At 34.8% G+C, this 9,278-nt stretch overlaps 2 long non-coding RNA genes across 2 annotated transcripts; both read right to left on the reverse strand.

Moving 5' to 3' along the window:
• Positions 1 to 1,942: 1,942 nt before the first annotated feature.
• LOC135155475 (uncharacterized) lies at positions 1,943 to 6,559 on the reverse strand. Its single transcript, XR_010294628.1, has 3 exons — positions 6,514 to 6,559; positions 5,872 to 6,052; positions 1,943 to 5,114 (listed from the first exon to the last, which is right to left on the reverse strand). It is a non-coding gene; the product is annotated as an uncharacterized LOC135155475 (long non-coding RNA).
• A 2-nt stretch (positions 6,560 to 6,561) lies between these two features.
• LOC135155476 (uncharacterized) lies at positions 6,562 to 8,692 on the reverse strand. The gene is made up of 3 exons (XR_010294629.1): positions 8,353 to 8,692; positions 7,012 to 7,136; positions 6,562 to 6,583 (listed from the first exon to the last, which is right to left on the reverse strand). It is a non-coding gene; the product is annotated as an uncharacterized LOC135155476 (long non-coding RNA).
• Positions 8,693 to 9,278: the final 586 nt, after the last annotated feature.

A 9,278-nucleotide genomic window follows, 5' to 3' on the forward strand; every position in this document is an offset into this window, starting at 1 on the left:
TATTTGTCTTAGTTTTTTAAAAAAGCTTTTTTTATTTTTTTATTTTATTTTTTTTTTTTTAAATCTTGGTCTCGATTCCATTATATTAAATGGTTGTACAATATCCATGTGCTTTGTGTAAGTTAGCCGTTAAGAGAAATCATAAAGGTCTTTTGTGCACTTCGTGTGACAAATGGGTACACATATCTTGTGCCGACGTACCACTAAACTTGTACAATAATGTATCCCATCATTTTAATAACTGGGAATGCCCTAGGTGTATTATGCAACATTTGCCATTCTTTGACTTTGATATTGATGTAACCGGTAAAGCTAATGATGTTAATGGTAAGCATGGATCTACCCAATGTAGCAATTCTCTTGCATGTAACTTTATTTACTCGTGCCTTTCAGGTAAAGGAATTAAATTTACTCAGTTGAATGTAGTGAGTCTTTACAAACATATCGATGAGGTACGGACTATCTTGAGTTGTAATGACATACATTTACTTGCTCTCAATGAAACGAGACTTGATACGTCCATAAATGATAATGAAATAGAAGTTCCACATTACAACATTGTTCGTAAAGATAGGAATAGGTTAGGCGGTGGTGTTTCATTTTATATTCATGAAAGTGTAAAGTTCAGTATAATTGAGGATTCTCCTATGTCGGAATTTGAAGCCATACCTGTTGTCATAAATAAAAAAAAATCTAAATCAATAATGCTCTTAAATTGGTATCGACCGCCAAATTCTAAGTCTAATATTTTAGACCATTATGAAAACTTTTTGGAATATTCGGAAACTCTAGACTGCCATCTTATTATCATGGGTGATATCAATCTTGATATATTGAAAGAGGTTGAAGATTGTACCACGAGACGATATAAGCAGATTAACAACGTATTCTCATTATCTTTTGTCAATACTACTGAATGTACCAGAGTTACAAGTCAATCTGCCTCTCTTATTGATCACATGTTAACTAACAATAGTTCTATGATTAAGTCCTCTGGTGTCATACATAATGGTGTTAGTGACCATTCGATGAGCTATCTTGTTTGGAAATCCCATCATACTCATTCTGGTGTCAAGTATTGTACGTACAGGAAATTGAAAGATGTTGATATCAATAAGTACAAGTCTGATTTAACTCGGCAAAACTGGATTGAGGTTGAGTCGGAAAATGATATCGATAAAGCTACTGATAAATTTGAAAAGCTATTCCTAGAAGTTGTAAATACACATATGCCTCTTAAGACAAAGAGGGTTCGAAAAATTCAATCACCATGGATAAATGAAAGTATATTTCAAGCAATGAAGAAAAGAGACATGGCAAAAACAAAGGCTATCAAAACCAAAAATGAGAATCTTTGGAAAGATTATCGTGTATTAAATAATAAATTAACATCTCTGATAAAAAAGGCTAAGAAAGATTATTATACAGAACAATTAACCAAAGATAAAAATTCTAATAATTCATGGAAAACATTATCTTCTTTGTTACCCAAGAACATTTCTTCGTCTCCACCTCAATCTACACTGTAAAAAGTTTACTGTAGATTTTACAGTAAATTACTGGCAACTCTGCTGCACGGTAATTTACTGTAATTTTTATTTTACAGTAAGCTACTGTAGTTTCGTCCTACAGTAAATTACTGTAAATTTGAACTAGCTACAGGAAAATACCGTGAAAAGTGCTGTAGCTTACTGTAAAATTTACCAAATTTTAGAATTGTTGCTACTGTAAATTTGGTTAAATTACAGTAAACTACTGTAAATTTCCCTTGCATTACAGTGAGGTACTGTACACTTCCTACAGTAAAATGCTGTACACCTTCCCAATTTACCCCCAGTACTGTACACTCCCTACAGTAATTTACTGTAAATTGACCCCATTTACAGTATGTTTTACTGTAATTGGCACAACTTCCAATGACAAAAATACACTTGAGTAAAACTTTTGAATGAAACTTTGAAAAGTCTTTATTGCATTAACATGCAGTAGAACTGACAATGCCATATTTCACAAACAGTACAATTTTTGTAAGGATCATGGGCAAAATGCTGGCAAGTAGAATGTGTTGCGAAATCAAATTTCAAAGATGACAATTATACAGAAACTATGTACACAGAAATGTCCTAAGAATGCTGATGTTCATTACAGACCTGTTCACTAATGTAGTCAAATTTCATGAATACTTTGTTCCTCTGGATTTGGTAATAGGTAATTACCATGTACTGAATGGTATTACAATAAGTGACATCCTTTTTGCATGCATAAACTCTTTATGTATTTGTTGGACCTGTCAGAGCAAGCAACAAAGGTTGTAAGAACAACCATAAAATTTGGTTGGTGTTACTTTATCTGCTGTTTGCAATTCAGTTGACTTAAACATTTTGTAAATAAATCTATTCAACAAGTAAAATTCACCTTGCATGCATTAAAGTAGTTGTAATTGCTAACCTTACACAAACTTTCAGGCCACTGTATATTAAATGAGAGTACATTAATGAACAGGTGTGTTTTAAAGCAATCCATTTACATGAAGGGTACCATAATCATTCAAATATTCAGTCATAACCCATTAGAATCAATTACAAGTGAAAGCAATTTTTCACTTATGCAACTACTGCCTGAAATAATGGCAAACTTTCAATTTCTTTAAGAAAACAAATCTGACTAAAGTGAACTTCCTTCTAGGAGGGCTTGTCTCAGCTGACCTTGGATGAACACTGGATGAACATACACACGCACACACGCACACACACACAGACTCTCTATCTCTTACATCCACATATCCGTAGTAACACGCAAAATGCTTACTCCATGGTAACCTGACGACAATGCTTCTACCAGAAGAAAACTGAATTTTTAAGTGAAACTTCTCACTTATGAGTAATTTTACATGTATACTATTAATTGATAAAAAATTAAGTGTATGTCAACTTCTTATATATACATATTCCCAAAAATCTTATTAAGACAGAAAACCTTATTCAATCCTATATCAAAATAATGAATAGTCCTAAACACACACTGAACCAATAATTTATATTACAAGCATACAAATACATTAACTGCCATGAATACATTAAATTGTGACAATAATATTACATTGCATACAATATTCCTCACAAATAAAGTTTCTTATAACAGTACTATCAATTTGATATTGAAACTGGCAAGAAAGAACCCGAATGAGAGTATTGCTACCATTGCAAATACTTAATATTTACATGAATATTTGACGAACAAACATGTACAAATATGACCTCCAATTTTGCCAAAGTAATGTTTGTACTGTGACACTTGAACAGCTGCGAAAGTGAAAGTATGAAAATGTTATAATTCTGTGAACAACAAAATACAATGTAGTAAATCCTCAGTAATCATAATGAAGAAAAATGTCAATCTGTGAGAAGTATCTACAATTTTCACATTTTTCTGTACTACATCATGCAAATCTGCTATTTTGAGAAACTCTTGAAATGTAATCAAAATGTCACATGCTTTTTCATTTGAGGAATTTCTGATACATTTAATACCCTTTTCTGACTATAAGAAAACAAAAAATTGCTACATCACCTTAAGATTTCCTGAATTTCTTGATATAATTTGGTCCTCTTTACAAAAATGGCTAACAGTCAGCCATGCATGATATGCAATAATGGAGATCACTGTGTCATTCATGTAATAATAATATAATAATAATCTCACTCCACCTTGGTAGGCTGTGTTAAAGCCACATACATTACAGAAGTTTACATCGTTCTCAGTAAACAGCTTATTGCAATATTTGTCAACATCTTGATGACCAAGCGCTTACTACGCAGTATATATATATACATATATATATAATGTAGCACAATGTTGAAATCGAAATTGATTTACAGCAATGTTAATCCTAACTAAAGATGAATTTTCGACCACGAATGTTGGAAATAGATGCCTCCGCTACTGCCATACCAGAAATATATTTCCTAGTTTTTATTTCCATAAAGAAAAAAAACAAACCTCAAGACCTTTGATCTTGTGACTTCAAAATCTAGTCAGATAACTGTTTCTCAAAAAAGCAAATATATGCATTTGATTGAATCCAGAGAGCTTGAGATTTGACTTTCAGACCCAAAATCTTAATAGATCATTGTCACTTGTATATGCACAAATGAGCGAAGTTTGAAGTTGATTCGTCAAATGGTTTGGAGTTATTGCGAGAACGGTATATGTTATATGTACTTTATTGTATTCAATGACCTTGACTTTTGACCTTGAGACCCCAAAATCTGAACAGATCATTGTTACTTTAACATATACACACGAGACAAGTTTGAAGTTGATCTATCAAAGGGTTTTGGAGTTATTGTAAGAATGGTCTATTTCTTATGTATTTTAGTGAATTCTATGACCTTTGACCTTTGGACCCAAACACTTATCAGCTCATTGTCGCCCAGATATGTATCCTCAAGTCAAAAAGTATGAAGTTGACCTGTTGACCGGTTTTTAAGTTATCGCGAGAACGAAAGTGGGACAGACGGACCGACGGACAACACAAAAACATAATGCCTCCGACACCACCTTTGGTGGGCGGAGGCATACAAACAGTGTGTAGTGCCATATATCTATGTTTTTGTATGGTTCAAATTCGGTTGTAAGGAGATATTCTTAACTTTATTTTTCCAAGTATGAAACCCCTTTACATTTACAATTTCTATATGAATTTTACCCCTCCCCCACTCTTACTTGACCTGGATTTGAGAAACGGCTAAAATAAAGTTGTGGGCAATGTCAACTTAATAGCATATTCAAATGAATGTTCTCTCATAACTAGCATGTCGACAATCTATTTCAGCAAGTTTCTCATGTTATGCAATATTGGGCATAAACTCTGTAGTTGCTTGGTCAGACAAAGCTCAACCAATTATTCAAGAGGATGGTGACCAAGCGAACATAGTATTATTGGGTGATATATAAAATCACATGTTTTTAGATGATGGGGTAAAATGTACAAATCAGGAAATTAAAGCCACTGGAAATCAGCAAACCGACGCACAAATGACACTACTTTCACGTTGCAGTGACTCTTCGACGCATGGCACTTCGACCCATCAGGGCTTATTCCGAGGAGACATCTGAGAGACAGGGAGAAAAAGATATTACAGAAAAAAAAATAAATAAAAACAATCAAATGAAAACTGAGGGAGTCAAAATAAATTGACAAACCTAAAATGAAATTTATCAAACAGTAATTATAGATGGCTCCATCAAGCCAGCTTTACTTAAAAAAGAATACTTTTTAAATCACTTTTTTCTATTGTTAGTACAGAGACACACTCTTCTCTACTCAAGTACGTAATCATTAACCTGCACCAAAATACACCAGATGTTAGTGTGCTAGTCGCTAATAAGTTCTTGAAATTTTGGAGTTCCCCACAGTACTGCTGGGTTTGCTTACTTTCAAAACGTGACACTTGCAATGGAAATCATATTTGGCTCCCAAATAAATGCAGAAGTACTGTGAAGAATGTCTTTGTTTTCTAAGGCAAGGCAACAGTCGGATGTTGCTCGCTCCATCAAGTCGCAAAGCAGTAGCACATTAATAAAAAGCCTATTTATCAGATAAGAAAGTATGTTCTAGAATCAAAATGCTTAAATTTATGAGCTGCTCGGATGTGACGTCACAACATCATAACTTGAAATATTCACAACTCTAACAAAAAATTTTGACGGATTTTCTTCAAACCTTCACCAATATTTTTCTTTATTTTTCCACATTTTTAAAAATCAAGTTATTTTTCAGACTGAAATTCCATTTAGCTAGGATGTCCATGAAATTGGACTTATGTCAGTTCCAGAAAATGGTCCGATATTTTGCATGCCATATTGTACCTCTGAATGAACTCCAGTGTTGCTGCAGCCGTGCTTGGATATTCCAAATTGAGGTTGTAATAGGTGGCAAAAAGGTATGCCACCCCACAAAGAAAGCCTTCAGTTGTTGATGATGAATGGCCAATAACTCTGCTTTCAACCATGACCATCCACTGGGACTTGGCCGAGTCAAATGGATCTCCTATCAAACAAAATAATGTTAAGATTTAATCGTTATGAGCTTCATTTTCTATAATTTGTTTTAACACTAGCTGATGGGAAAATCTCTGGTACAAATTCACTAGAGTAAAATTCAGTTATTTATTTCCAATTGTCCTGATTCCCCCCCCCCCCCCTTATGGACGCGTTACAAAGTGAAAAACTATAATTTATGTTTTTTTGCCCAGTTTTAAAGGCTGGGATCATGCAGTATTCACATTTCTCTTTTGTTAATGACTGCATATAATTACAAGCATGGCAAATCTGAAATGCTGAAAGAGAAAGATGTACATATGAAATACAAGTCTGTTTAAGAAAATTGACACAAAATAAACGTACATGTCTGTACAGATTTAGTCTAAACCTAAATCTGAGAATGTTTTAAATGTCTGTATTATATTATTCTAAGAGGTTTGATTAAAAACACTGGAAGTTGTCATGCACCTTGGATTATGAGTTTGGGTGAATCAGATGCATCTCCCTCTTTCTCTATGTCCTCAGCAGTATCTGTAACCTGAAAAGATATGATAATCCCATGTTTCCATTACCATTACACACAAGATTCAACTCTTCAGTGTCATTTAATTGATTTTAATTTTCATACAGCATGCAGTCCCCAAGAGTGAAGGTCCAATACAATCTAGAAATAATCATCAATTAATTTTCAATTATGTACCACCTCGAAGGGGGAAGGGCAAGTGATCTCTCTCATTTCTTTTTTCAAATGGGGGCGTGCCTTAGCAACAAAACACCCCCCCCCCACAACAAAAAATTAAAAATTGAAGAAAAAAAAAGAAGAAAAAACAGATCTAAGGAAAGGTTCCACAAAGGGTCTTGAAAAGTCCAGAGTCATCGATACAAAAGCAATTATTAAATACTAACTTTTTCACTCAGGACTAATAGCGCAAAACATTTTTCAGGAGAGTAATTATTAAATCTTACATCACGGATGAGGAAAAGGGAGTCATTCCCTTCTTTAAACAGGCTCTGCAACCCTCTCAGCACACCAGATGCTACATCATGCAGGTTTGCATCATCTTTTGCAGCCGCAGCTTCCACGAGAAGTACTGGAGGAAGAGAGAGAGGGAAAAAATAGAAAAAAATAATAAGTTGAATGAGTAGGGTCCTGGGCAGGAGGGGAGGGAGATAGGGGACAAGAAGATAGACATGGAATGAGTAAGAAGCAAAATGAGAAAGAGTTTGACAAGATGGAAGAGATATGAGAAGTAGGAGAAGCCAAAAGAAGAGATAAGAATTAATTAGAATATTAAAAGAGGAAATGAAAAAAAAAGAAAAGGAAAGGGGAGGTGGCAAGAAGGAAGGCAAAGGAGAAGAAATTGGTGAAAAAAGAAGACAAAGGAGGTGAATAATTAGAAGCAGCGGGAAGAAAAGGACAAAACAAAAAAGTGGAGAACCGAGAAGTAGAAATATAGAGTTGGAAAAAAAATTGTTTGTGTGTTATTTGTGATCAACTTTAAAAATATTTACAAATGGATAAGTCTATATTTTCAAGAAAAGTTTACCATTATCAAAGTGTAAAAACTGCAATAGCAAAGGAAATATATATGTGTTACATTGTGAAAAAGACACAAATGAATTCATGGGAGTATCCCCCTTCCCCATCCTTGGCTAATTATATGCACGCGCACGCTTTCAAACAGTGATGACGTCACAATGCAAAAGACCAGACTGTAACAGACGATTGCCCACGGTCGGCCGGAACTCCTTGCCATATCGCTAGCGCTAGCGCGCGCTGCATGCATGCGCTGGCTAGCTAGCTCGCACCATATACAGCACTGCACTAGCACTGCATGCTGCGCTGCATGATGACTGTACTGTACGAGTATGGCCAGGGTTGCATGGCTAAACTGCGTGCAGACATCGGAATCCGATGCAATCTATCTAGCTGATCTAGCAAAAAGTAGCGTAATGAAATTTAGTCGATATGATGGAATTGCTAAGAGGCATTTTAATGATAATTTCAACACATACCAAATTTCTATGCATAGGTCTTTACTATTTTTTAGCAAGTTAAAAACAGTCAAAATTTGAGTCAACACCCCGCACAACTCTAAGTCTAAATCTACACAGTACACATCTTCCGTAGACAACATCCGCACAACACACATTAACACATACATCTTCATAGACAACAGAGAGAGAGCGCGAAAAGTGAGGATGGTGAATGTCAGAGTTCCATGAAAGATTACATTATATGTAAAACAGTTCTACAAAACATTTCTACATGTGAAGGATCTACAGGATGAAAATATCACTACTTACCAGGGAATGTGTACTTGACCGGAGACGTAAAGTTGAATTCAAAACAACAGCAGTTCCGACGGCACTTCTTATCGATCTGACACTCGAAATTTTGCAAGAATTTATGCTCCGCGCCGAGTAAGAGGCGCATGCGCGTGTGACGTGTTGTATCCCAGAATGCATTTCGCGTGCTCAATTACAGTAAATTACTGTAAAGTTGATCTCCCAAAAAAAGAACTCGAATGATTGCTGTAAATTACCGTGAACCGCCTGAATAATACGGCAAATTACTGTAAAATCATCATTACAGTATCTTACTGTTAAAATTTACATCAATTTACCGTACAAATTACAGCAATTTTTTACAGTGTAGTCAAAGTCAAACCATGGCCAATCAATTTAATCAATATTTTGCAAATATAGGTAATTTGTTGAACCTGGCCTCTACGACAGAAAATGAAATAGTACATGATGAAAACGTTACTGGCAAGGCAGTTGAACATCCATTGAAACTTTGTACTGTTAGTCAAAATGATATATTGAAAGAAGTACTACAACTAAAAAATAAGAAATCCGTGGGTTTAGACGGAATACCCATCCATATCCTAAAAATGTCCATAAATGAAATTATACGTCCAGTTAGCTATCTCATGAATGAATCCATCGTTCAAGGTGTCTTTCCAAAGAAATAGAAAATTGCCAAAGTTATTCCGTTACACTAAAAAGGTGATCGATCAAATCCTAACAACTACAGACCGATTTCTATTCTTTCTTGTTTATCGAAGGTTCTTGAAAGATTAATCCATAAACAGCTCGTACAACATTTAAATTGTAATAACATTATCACTTTGGACCAATCAGGCTTCCGTCCTAAACATTCTACCTCAACCGCCCTTATCAAAGTCACGGATGATTGGTTAATAGACCTTGATGACGGAAAGTACACT

This window comes from Lytechinus pictus, chromosome 9, assembly GCF_037042905.1.
Source record: "Lytechinus pictus isolate F3 Inbred chromosome 9, Lp3.0, whole genome shotgun sequence".
In the NCBI taxonomy this organism is placed as follows: Eukaryota; Metazoa; Echinodermata; class Echinoidea; order Temnopleuroida; family Toxopneustidae; genus Lytechinus; species Lytechinus pictus.